A 13274-nucleotide genomic window follows, 5' to 3' on the forward strand; every position below is an offset into this window, starting at 1 on the left:
TCCAGTGTCAGATTTAAACCAGACAGCTTGTTACAGCAAATTAATTTAGTTTAGTTTAGTTTTTAGTTTAGACACTCAGAAAGCAGAAGACCTAAAATAACAAATAAAAAACAAACCTTTATGTTTCATATTTTTTAGCTTGAAATGGAGCCAATAAGGCATCATAATTACATAGTACTCTATACTCTATACACATGTCAAAATGTCCTTGAGCAAGACACTGAACCCAAACTTAGTTGCTCCCGGTGAGTGTGTGTGTGATTGTGAGTGTGAATGGGTGAATAAGAAGTAAAACGCTTTGAGTGCCAAGAGGTAGAAAAGCGCTATATAAGTGCAGACCATTTATATAAGATAAAGAGAGAACCTTCAATAGTAAAACAGTGACATGGGTAATTATGTGTTTATACATCTTATGATTGTATATAATGTATATTCTACTAACAAGCTTACTTTATGTGTCTGTAAATAGTATCTAATATTTCTCTCACGTCATACAGTAGATGAAGATGCATTCACTTCCAAATGACAGGAGTAAATCAATTTAAAAAAAAAATTAAAAGAAATATGACGAAAAAGTAATATTTTAATTGAAGAAGTGGTTTGACTGATATATTTGTTTGATATATAGATATATAGTTTTCATATACGTATATATATAGTTAAATACAATTCAAGATCATTGTGTGTGTGTGTGTGTGTGTGTGTGTGTGTGTGCATGTGCATGCTTGCGTGCGTACGTGCGTGTGTGTTTATGTGTTGATACAACAGTTATATAATTTATTTCTTCATTTGAGGCAAGGGTGAGTAATAACTTCCACTGTAATAACTATATTTTTTCTCCTTGACTCAAAGTTGGAATTTGGGTTTATTCCTGGTGACATGCTAGATTTTTGTGTGGGAACTGTTCCCTGACCTAATAGAATAAATAAATAATGTTCTATAATGGTGCTGGTCTGTATTTCTATTTAGTCCACTTGTTATTATATAGCCATTTTGCTATCGTTAATGCTCTTAATGTCTTCAATTGTTAAAAAATAAAATACACAAATATAAATACATGAAAGTAAATACATTATTAAAATACTGGTAATGGGTAAAATAGTGATCTAAAAGTTTAATGAATTTCTTTTGTTGGATATAATTTGTTCCCGTGTCTTTTCTTTTTTCATCTTGTGTCTGTATGTGTCCCTGTAGTTCTTGTCCCCGACACCTGAGGCTTACCACCAATCTGTTCCACCTAAATCTGTGTCTAGTCCCTCTTGGCATTCCGTTCCTCAGCTGGCACTGGTCAACACAACTGATTCACATCATCCATCTATTTTTGTTTTATAAGGACTTTACCACTGTCTTTTCGCTAGTGTCTCCCGAAGTGTCCTGTTTCCCTATTCTCATTTGTTTTCCTGACCACCAGCTTTAGAACGTTCTCAGTGCGTTAGTTGGTCTTGTAGTTTTGTCTCGTTAGTTAGTTGGCTATCTGGAGTGAGTTAGTCTCTGCGTTTTTGTTTTTGTTTGTTGAGCGTTTTATTTTAGTTGTAAATTGTTAGTTGTTCCACCTGCCTTCGGCAGTGAGCGTTTTCTGTTTGGTTTGTTTCCTTTGCCTGCCTGCTGTAAGTCTGAGTTTATATTTTTCATAATAAATCTTCTGTCTTCCGTCTCGTGTTGGCTCTTGCGATTGAATCCCTGTGTGTGTTGAAATTTCACAAAATACATTTATTGCACTGGATATAACTAAAAGCAAGTGTTCATAAATAGGTAAAGAAAAAACTAAAAAAAAAAAAAACATATTTAAAACTGGATTTTAATTTACATCAAAAGAAATAAAGCATTGCTGCTTCATTTAACAGGTCCAGAACTTCATCATAATGTCCTAAATGTTTCTGGGAAAGGACTACCTAAAGGATTGTAGTACTAAATGGAGAAAAAATAACAACAAAGTCACTTTGGTTGGAGATGACTCTGCTTGGTTGATTTCTAAATTGTTCATTTTCAGGTTTGGGGATATACTGTACAAATCAATCAATCGAAAAACTAAACTAGAAGTTTCAGAATATACAGTAGAGAGTAGTATGTTAAGTGCTACCTAGTACCTTACTACCTTGTAAGTGTTAACAAACACATCCATTTAATAAAATAAATGATGGTAAGTAATGGACCACAAAACATTATGGTTAATTAGTTTTTCAGGATATTTAACTAGAAATGTAACTAGAAAAAAGTTCCATAACTTATGTTAATGTGGAGCATTAACATTCTTATTTACTGTGATTTCATAATGAGAACTACCTGAAGCAGTGAGCAAAACATGGCAAAGTGTAGCAGAGTGTAGCAGAGCAGGGAGAGGGAGTGTTGGTTTAAAGTGGCATATTGTAGCTTTAAAATACTCCACCCAAGGTAGCAAATATTTGACCCCCCATCTATCTTATAAACACACACACTGACAGAATGCAGAATCATGTGTTCACACTCCTTGGCAGCCATATGAAATGGGCAGTGAACTGGGATCATTAAGATACATATAAATTATGACATGTGTCCTGCATCCCAAGAGCTCTATAAACTCTTTCAGATCTGAATAATCACATACATCCATGAAAAACTAAACAACTTTTAAAAAAGCCAGAGAGTCAAAGCAAATAAAGAAAAACAAAACAGGCAAGAGAAATTACTTTTCTTCTTTTGTAAACGGTGCCAACTGAAAAGTAAATGACTCGGGCCGGGACTGAGTGCTGCTATTTCTCTGTGTCTGCTCTGGGCCTCGGCTGGTCACAGAGTACACCACCTGACACTGACTGAAGAGAGGCATCCTCCTCTAGTGTCACGCATGAATGTTTTCTTTCCTCGATGGAACTCCTGAATCCATTTGGCTCTCAAAAGGAATACTCAAGAATGAAAAAAGTACATATCTGGAGACATGGGCGGTCAGACAGGCTCCTCAGCATCCTTTGAGCCTTTTTGTGTGTGTGTCTGTGTCTATGTTTCTGTGTGGAAGAGATGACAGGTCTGACAAGGGCTTGATATTTTACCCATGGAAATGATGCCCTCACCCAGCCATCAGTGTCACACAGTCTCCCTGGGTGTCCATCACAGCCTTTGGAGGAATAAAAAAAAAAAAAAAAAACCACCAAAGTGGAAGATAAAAACGTGGCTGAAAAAAGGATGTTTTTAATGCCTGGAGTGGCCGGCCGATAGGCCTGTCAGAGACGGTAGTGGTGAGAACTGACACACATGTGATTACCTATGCATTAGGGGAGATGATGAGGGCCTTACAGCTCAGCAAAGTATCAAGAGAGCTGTGAAACATTAAGGGAAGCTACAATCGAATGCATTGCAGTATAGGCCTGTTTATCTTAAGCTTATGTATTTAAGCTTCCATAATGCTGGATACCATGTCTGTGGCTACAAATGTGGAATATAATGCACCAACACAAGTGCTGAATTGTTCAGCTTTTTCTTCAAAATGCTCTTTTTGACAACATTTTTTGATAAAACACTTTGGGTCTAATGATCCCATCACATCTGATGTGCAGTTCTTGCAACAGATGCTAACAACTATTATCACATTTTGATGCAAAGGTTGATTTAGAAACCTGCAGGTGATAAATTCAATAATGTTAGCACTGGCCACATCAAGTGAGACAATCCAAGGCCAAAGCCTATGTAAACAAAACCCAAAACCCATACATTTCTATTGGGGTTTTCACATAATGATAGAACAACATTATTTTAAGTATCAAGTAAAAATAAATTAATAAGATATGTAAGAATGTCAGTAGGAGTAAACTTTTTTTCATCCAGCAAGTTTCAGTGGTTAACAAATTCTGTTGTTCTTATGCAGTCATTTTGTGCCCGTTACGGTGCAGGCATCTGAACAAACTACAAAGTACATAAATCTCATGTTTAGCCTGTGGTATTGAGTTACACGTGGCTCACTTTAGGTTGAAGGTTAGAAATGGTTTGCTGAAAGTCTGAAATGTTTGATCTGGAAGGGGAGGATACACAGGCAAAGTCTGAGAAGATGACTGCAAGGGAGAACGAAACAGCATCTACTTTTTGATATAAGCTACACACTCTGCAGGATTGAAAGGTTGAAGAATATTTTGCACAGCAGTTGTGGTAAATTTATGCCATTTACAATAGTTTTCAATGACAAGAATCTGGAGCACAAATATTGTGCCAAAATAATAAGTAAAATTGTGCCAAATCCTTTGGCACAATCTGCTCTATCTATCCATTACATTTTTTTACTGAAAGGCTTCAAATGTTATAGTTATAATTATTAATATAATTATGATGATGATATTATTATTACTATTATATTATTATAATTAGTAATAGCAGTAGCTGTGGTTGTATTCAGTAGCCTCTGCTGAACAGTTAAGGTTAGGGGGAAGATTGCGACAGGTTAAGGTTAGGAAACAAAAACAGGTCTCCTGCATAACTGTGTGCTATCCACTAAGCTATACAGTTGAACCTTTATAAAAAACAAATTTCTAATTTTTTTCTAAGTCTGAAATTTAATCTTAAAATGTGGAGAACACAAAATTGAAATTAAAAAAAATGTTGTAACTGTAAGTCTAACTGTAAAGTAAAAAATCTGAGTTTAAGTCAGAATTCGTAGTTGAACAAAAAAATCTAAACTCTTTTTTTGCAGTGGCCTTAGTCACGTTCTGTAGCTCTGGCACATTTTCTTTCCACGTGTCAACATAAAGAAAACACTACACATCTCTTATAATTATATACCTTTAGCTTGCTTTCATATGAAACTGTATAAATAATATTGAAACGAATGTACGTCTTGCATAAGAGGTCAATTCTAAGCAAATTGGACCAAACTCCTAATGTTGTAAGACAATATATTAATATGAAATTCACAACCAATATACCCTCCAAACAGTGGTTTGAGCAGAGAGAATGGAAGAAAGTAATACTTGTTTTATTTTTTTCTGCAATAAACAATGAAATTTGGAAGTTCATTGTTTTTACACAAACAAAGCAATGTTTTTTGAGAGATTTTCTGCATCAGCATCCTAATTCAAAAAGGGATTGTTGTATGAAAAAAATAAAGTCTGCAATTCAACAGAAATATGATAGCTCTCGCTGGGCTTTTTCGATCCATTTAACCCAAACTTTTCAACAAGCAGAGTTATCAGTAATAGTCCACATATCATAGTCATACACACTTGGATAGTGAACATTGTGGGAGAAGGTCATTTAAAGGGGGTATTAATCAAATGAAGGTTGACGTGTGCCTAATGGCCATTTCAAAATACCTCATTAAGATTCCTCAGTCTCTAGGATATTTGGACTTGTTCACATATGTTTTAGGAATTAGCTTGAATGAGTATTATGAAGTTCACTTTCCCTTCAACCTACAGGTTTAAAAGCTGATTGTCCTCAAAGAACAAAATAAGCGGTTGGTGTTAATGCACATTCAGGCTTAGCGCGCCAATGTAGCAATGTAGGAACCAACAAGCCAGTCTGAGATTTTTTTTGACACTTACATAACTGAGTCAGGAGAAAATGCCTCAGGCTGTAGCATTATAGGCAAAGATATTTCCCCACTAGTGAAATTAGTCAGGTCATCTTTGGATCCCACTCAGAAAAAATACTTAAGTTCAAGCTGCTCTCAAAGCTCTGGCCTTTCACTCTTCACCATATGCTGAGAAAGCCTTTCCTTGCTCTGCTCTCACTCAAATGAAAAGTAGCATTGTTGGGAATTAATGTTCAAAAAAGACGGAATGGGGGGGGGGGGTGAGAGTATATACAGAGAAGAGGGAGGGGAGGATCTTGATTTTTACAAAATCCAGGCCTCCAGAGCTAAAAGTTGGGAGAAATACCCTTGATAGTTCTTTTTATGAGGGGTTTGAAGTCCTCATCTTGTAATAATATATAATGCCTGCCTGGGTCATCTGCAGTGAAGCGGCGGCCATGACCTGGGGCAATTATAGACAGGCATCAGCGAAGTCTCTGTTGCGTCTGAAAGCTCCTCGTAGAGCATATTGATTATGCACTGCATATTACTTTGCTGTCGGGGCAGAAGCACTGCATGCATTTCTTGGAGACAAAAGTCTAAGCTTGCTAATGTTTGGCTCTCCCTGAAACTGCAGAACATTATTAATCTAACAGGAAGAACTACTTTTGCTGCTGACAAATGCGGCATATGTCACCAACCAGCCTCTAAAAACTTTCAAAGTCAAGGCTAAAAATCCAGAGAGACAAAAAAGGTGGAGGGGTCTGCTGGAAATCTGACAAACATTTCAACTTGTTTTTACTCACATGCATGTTTCTCATTTGCACAGCTATTTGTTTATTCTGCTAACACTCTAATAAAGCATGGCTCTCTCATTATCAAGATGTTTGCCAAGTAGATGGTGTGTACAGTATTTGGATTGGAACACAAGTAAGTGTACTTATTTATTTTTCTGTCTTTATATTGACTTGTTTCTGGTGGGAGCACTTTCAGCCTGTGATAACGTTAAAAGAAATTTTCTGAAAATCAAAAAGCAGGCGCCTATATCTATGTGGTCAGTCTGTACAAAACACTTTCCCTGTCCAGCCACCCAGCAAGTATGACAGAAGACACGGCCAACTTATTCTGGCAGTAAACGTATGATCCCTGTTTTCAATCCTAATCCTCACAGATTTATTGGTGCCCTCCCCTGTGTTCATCCTGTTTTTTTGCTCCTCATTCTCCAACTCACCCTCCTGCAGGAACTTATAAAGGTTTTACAGGGTTCAACAGCTGTTTATTGACTGCAGCTGCCTGACTTTATAGATTTTCAGGTGATAGTAAGGATCCCCATCCTCAGGCCACTATCCTGTCTTCTGAGGTAGAATCTAACTGAGAAAGGTCAAATTAAATTGGATGATCTATTGCAGTGCCACCCTACCCCTCAACCCTCCAACTCTACACACACGCACACACACTCAGACACACATGCATACACACAATCACTACCACTTGCTTCTCATTCTGATGAAAGTTTCTCACATATACATATACATACCCTGGAAATGCTTTGTTCTAAATTATGCTGAATTTTCAAATATATCTTAGTTTGATTCTAAAGTGTCTGTTTTATTTAGTTGCTATTTGAGTTAAGTGTCCCTTTAAATGAGGGGAAAATGTGTATTGTACTAATTTCCTAACACTGAAAAGTACACCCACAGTGTTTTCATTGACCAACTATTTATCTTTTTAATGTACTTAGGTGATAAGATACATTTAATTCTTGCAGTAATACCACTACTGCAATTACAGTATAATTGCATTTGTAAGGTAAAAGTAAACATCTCAAATGCCAAAAACAAATGATGTAATTCTACAGATGAAAAACAAATCACTTAAACTGGAATTAAAAAATAGTTAATACAGTAAATCTACTGTAGATTAATGAAGACATTAAGGCATCTGTGCCAAAATGTAGTCGCACCCTGTCCCTCTCTCACACACATTTAAGACACACACATCCATCTCACTGTTTTGTAACTGCCACAGATAAGCAGGAGGAGCTACATTCTTGTTTTGAGGTGCACTCTTGAACAGTGCCATGTCGATGTCAGGGGATGAAGCCCCTTCATTGGGAGGACAGTGTGACAAGAAACGTTTAAGGACAGTATTGTTGATGCACCTACTGACACATATACTGGGGAAGTCTGTAGTTCAGTTGGTGAAGAGGTTGTCCATGAACCACATGTCAAAGAACCCCTAAATCTGTCCTAGTGTCTGCTACATGTAAGTTGGTTTGGCTAAAGAATCCATTCAGTTACTAATTATAATATCCACCAATCAGCCACAACATTAATACCACATGGTGGTTTTAATGTGATGTGTTTTTATAAAAACATTACAAAAACCTCTTGTAAAATGTAGACAATCTTAGTACTTTCACTTGAGTGAAAGATTTTAAGGGGTACTTTCTTTTACTTTGGGGCTGTTCCCTTTCAGGGGTCACCTCAGTGAATCATCTGCCTCCATCTAACCCTGTCCTTTGCATCCTCTTCTCTCACACTGTCTAACCTCATCTGTCAGTCTGTCCATCACCAGAGCAAACAAGAATTGGCTCAGAGCCGATCCCTGATGTAGACCCACTTCTAACTTGAACATGTCCTGCACCACTCTAACAAACTTCTCTGCCACTCCAGACATGCTCATACAATACCACAGCTCCTCTCTCAGCACCCAGTACAAATCCACCTCTCCTTCCTCACTGTCCAACCTAGTATCCTCATAAGTCCTCATATGCTCTATGTTTGGCCTTTGCCACCTCTATCTTCACCTTACGCTGTATCTCCCTGTACTCCTGTTTACTCTCTTCAGTCCTGTCAGTGTCCCAGTTTTTTTTAGTTAACCTCTTTCCCTGTATACACTCCTGAAAATCCTCATTTCACCACCAAGTCTCCTTGTCCACTTTCCTCTATACTGATGACACACAGAATACCCTCCTACCTGTCTCCCCGATCACATTACCTGCAGTAGTCCAGTCATCTGGAAGCACCTTCTGACCACCCAGAGTCTGTCTGATCTCCTCCCTGAAAACAACACAACATTCTTCCTTTTTTAACTTCCACCAATTTGTCCTTTTTTATGCCTTGGTCCTCATCATCTTCCTCATCACCAGAGTCATTTTACGCACCACCATCCTGTTTTGTCTTACTACACTTTCCTCTGCCAATACTTTGCAGTCACTGATCTCTTTCAGATTACAGCGTCGAAACAAGATGTAGTCCACCTGAGTGCTTCTAACTTTTATGTCAACTTTTATGCCTTTCCAGGAAGAAAGTGTTGTCCACAAATTGCAAGGATGAGGGTGTGATTCTCGTCATATGTCGAAGTGCCTTTGGGCAAGACACTGAGGCCCAAGTGGATTAGGCCTGTCAGTGAGTGTGTGTATGTGTGTGTTGGTGTGTGAGTATGTGTGGAAAGGCGTCAGTGGAAAGAAATGTGAAGCACTATTGGTAAAGAAGTGCTATATAAGTGCACTGACAGAAATCCAACTGGGCAAGAGCATGTAAAATGTTTAAAAGGTAATTGTGGTAATTTCCCCACATTTACATAAAACATGCTGTATTTTCTCATCAGCTTTTTTGACACAGAAAAATTTCCGTATTTAATTGATTTTCTAGGAATCTCAGAGATGGATATTTCAAAGCCTCAGATGAGGTATATACAAAATGATTTAATTTAGAACGACTGGCCATGTTAACAAATAGAGGATTCTTTTCATATGCTGAGCTAAGTGATCTAATTATCTGTTGCTAAGGAAATGACAAATGGCAAAGAAAAAGTTGCCAAAACCTTCTGACCATCAACCACCAGTCAGCTGTTTCTGCTCCCTGCCAACGTGTCGGACTGCAAATATACAAATATTCTCCAAATCTGCAAAAGTAATGGAATTCACAGGGAATATTACTGGTTGCTCATCAGCACTGGCAGCATCTCGGTATGGGAGGCCAGTCAAGGATCATGCAGGTGCCTTTTATGTGCTGGGGGAAGGGGCCAATAGAGCTGCATGAGCTACAGTACATGAGGAGAGAATGGGCCACAGATTCCCGACTTTTCCATGCCAAGACCCACCACATAGCATTATGTATTGGCCAGGGGCCCCCTTTCGCAAAAGATCTTAAAAACACACTGGCCATTCAACAGCAAGATTAAAATAAATGAGAGTTAAGAGATGCGCATGACAAATAAGGTTTTGATATGTCATATTTAGATTTTATTCTTTTGCATAAGTAATGTTCGTGGGGGGCTTGATCTTATCCCAGCTGTCTTTGGGCAAGAGGCTAGGTCTACCCTGGACAGGTCTCTAGTCTAGCTCAGGACTAACACAGAGAGACATACACAAACAGACAACCATTCACATTTACACCTAGGGGCAATTTAGATTCACCAATTAACCTAACATGCATTTCTTTGAACTGTGGGAGGAAAACAGAGTACCTGGAGGAAACTCACACAAGCACAGGGACAACATGCAAACTCCACACAGAGAGGCTGCAGCTGGCCAGGGATTAAAGCCAGGGACCTTTTTCCTGTGAGGGTGCAGCACTAACCACTCCACCACTGTGCTACCCATACTAATAATTTAAAATAATGAAATAATAATTTTATTTTTAAAAATCCCTCATCTTTCCTCCAATTTGCAGAGGCTTTCCTGCAGGCCCCAAATTTTAAAATCAGGGGACACGGCAAACCTGTCTTAATTTATATTTAATTTATATGGTTCTTGGAAAAAATAGCTTGCCAGCATCAACAAATAAATTTACAGGACATAAGTTATAAAATATAGTTGCAATACGGGGCAGTTGATGAAGAAAAACAGGAGCACGGTATGAACAATCTATAAGGTATGAAAATAAAAACTTAGGTACAAGCTATTAAATCCCTGCAGTTTAAATCGGGGGAAGATGGTGGTATTGCTGTTTATTTACCAAAGACTACCACCTTTTGCTACGTTCAAGTTAAGAAAAGATGTGACATCATACAAGACACAATCACATTGTTGGCAGTGTGACTGCAAAAAGTCTGAACCCCCTTTCTCTATGATCAAATCGGGGGAAAATCCAGGAGGAAATTATGGAGTTTAAACCCCACCCACTTTACATAGTTATTGGCTGGGAGTGTGGAAGTGTGAAAGCAAGCAAGGTTTGCTTACTTACAAGGAGAAACTGTGTATGCTGTCATCTCCATGTGTACACTCCATTGCATTAAGACTACAAAGACATAAAAAATCCATTGAATTCTTGGAGAGAGATCAGGGAGGCTGAAGGATTTCAGGATTTTTAACCCGACTTCAAGTGTTCTAGTTATAAACACTTTTGGCAGCAGACATGGTTGGATAACACATCCTATAAACAAAAATATGTGAAGCATGCTAAAGATCTAGGATCTGATTTAGTCAGGGACAAACATTAAGTAGGTATTATGATAAACTGTCTGTATGTAGCAGATATGGTTGACTACAAATGTCATCCAAACTTTTTTTATTGTTGATTGGTTTTGATACATTTACATGGGTTTTGTCCAGGAAACAAACAAATATTTGAGCTGTAAACAGTGGTCATCCTTTGTGTGAAAGGGAGATCTTCCAAAGCTGTGATGTGTTTGATCATCAATATTAATTCCACAAGACCTTTTTATGAGGCCGACAGGTTGACCACGCACATCATTACGTGTTTGTCAGTTTGTCCTGGTCCTTGTACTGTGATGACTGTATATTTATGTGTATACTTGTCTGTAATCTGGTGGTGGATTACATCACACCCCAGTGGTTTCCCAATTACTCTAGTGACAGGCTAGGCAGTGGTAATGACCTGTGAGAGCTTGGTTCTGCTTTCTGGCTATGTCGACCCACTGTAAACCAGTTTGACTTTAGGTGTCTGTCAGAGCTCGCCTGTATTTACGCATAACTCAAACAAGTGGGGTCTGCTCCCTGTGTGAGGTATTCTGGCTCTTGCTGACAAGTCCAACATTGCCTGTTGACTGTGCAGACCCCCTCTCAGCCTAGACATGCTAATACCAGGAGGCTACACTGATGGAAATGGATAATACAGCAATCTCTTAGCTAGACACTGATGATAGTGAGCTGTTGCTTTTGGAAAGAAATGCAGATTTCTTAAGAGCTATCACCTTTTTCCTTAGGCCTCATCAATGCTAAGGCTCCCACCCCAGTGCCCTAGGAAATAATTCAGATGAAGTGGTCCCATTTTGAGCATATCCATCCCCTCCCATCCTCATCCTACTGATTTGTAGGTAAATCATGGCTGTCAGTATAGTAGCAACCCTGATTAAAGTTCAGGGGTTTAATAGATCATTTTAAATAACCCCCAAATTACTCCACTCTCCCTAGCCGATCCACCTGGACTCCTGCCCTGGGTGCATGGCAGTTTTCAGCCGTCGTGGGGTGAGCCAAGTCCAGCCTCGTGGTTCCTGCCTATTCCCCCAGGATGGTGCACTACAGGCCTAGACCAACATTCTCAGCTGTGTTCAATCTGGTGTGAGACAAGCTGGCTATGAGAAAATGCAAAAGAAAAAGGCATGTCTGTGCACATGCACACACAACCAAACACACACAAGACCCACATACAAGGAGGAGAGACATGGAAAATCCTGGACAGTTAGCACACTTTGTTCACTTGGTTCAGCTGGAATCTGTCCAGAAACACCCTGATGCACAGTCCTGCACACACACCCACACAGACACTCACACACCACACACACACACACACACACACACACACACACACACCCTTCAGCACTGCCTCCACCTCCAGCTCCCCGGGTGACTGGAGTCTGCTCCAATTAATCCTGTTTAACCATTCTAATCACACTTTAGAACATTAATCCTATTTTCAATCCAAAACACATCTAAAACTATGTGGCCAACTGACTTTGTTTTTTTTTTGTTGTTATTGCCACCGCAAATCAGATGAAACCCAGAGCAAGCTGCAGTCCCCCGCTTTAGCTTGCACTCTCACTGAACTTGTACTGTAAATGTCTTTTTTTTCCTCCTTCCCAACTCACAGGTAGAATTTATAGCATGATGCTGATGTCTTCACTCATAATATGTCCCACAAGAATTTACAAATTACCTCGGGTGAGGTAATAAGTAAAAGGCTTGGTATGAGGAAGCACAGTTTTTTACCCTGCTTTACTTGATTATGTTGTATTATTGTGTATCATGTGGACACAGTCACAGTATCTTATCAGTTTGACATCCTAAGTCACCAAGATAGCCAAGTAATTTCAGCCCAATCTATCTGTTATTGGAGTACCCCTAGAGGCAAGTCATGATTCTGTATTTACACTCTTATTTCATTCTCTTGGAATACATCTGAGCTGTATATTTTCTCTGTGGATTATCTGGAGGCTACAAGTTATCAGGAAGGGGAGGTTTGTTACAGTATGTCTTTGGGGTTCTAAAAGAAGAAAAGGGGGTGTTTTCTGCTTACTATTGTGTGCTTGGAGACTTTCACATTGGCAGCAATGGGAGTGTTTAGTGCCCTCAAAGGTTCCTCCTGGAGAGCCCTGGAAAAATCACAGATCTAACCTTTTACTGGAGCTCTTAAAACACTACAGCCAAGGGTCCTGTAAAAGGTGCTGGTGCCTTGATAATTGAGCCCCACAAAGCAAACAAAGCGTCAGAAATAGTGTTTTAATGGGCACTTTTTAGAGGCTTGTAGCCACACCAGTAGAATTCAACAGACATTAAGCTAATGAGTTTTAAAGTCGATGTAAAACAGGTAAAGAGTGATATTCAGAATTATGAAAA

This window comes from Channa argus, chromosome 16 (assembly GCF_033026475.1).
Source record: "Channa argus isolate prfri chromosome 16, Channa argus male v1.0, whole genome shotgun sequence".
Lineage (NCBI taxonomy): Eukaryota > Metazoa > Chordata > Actinopteri > Anabantiformes > Channidae > Channa > Channa argus.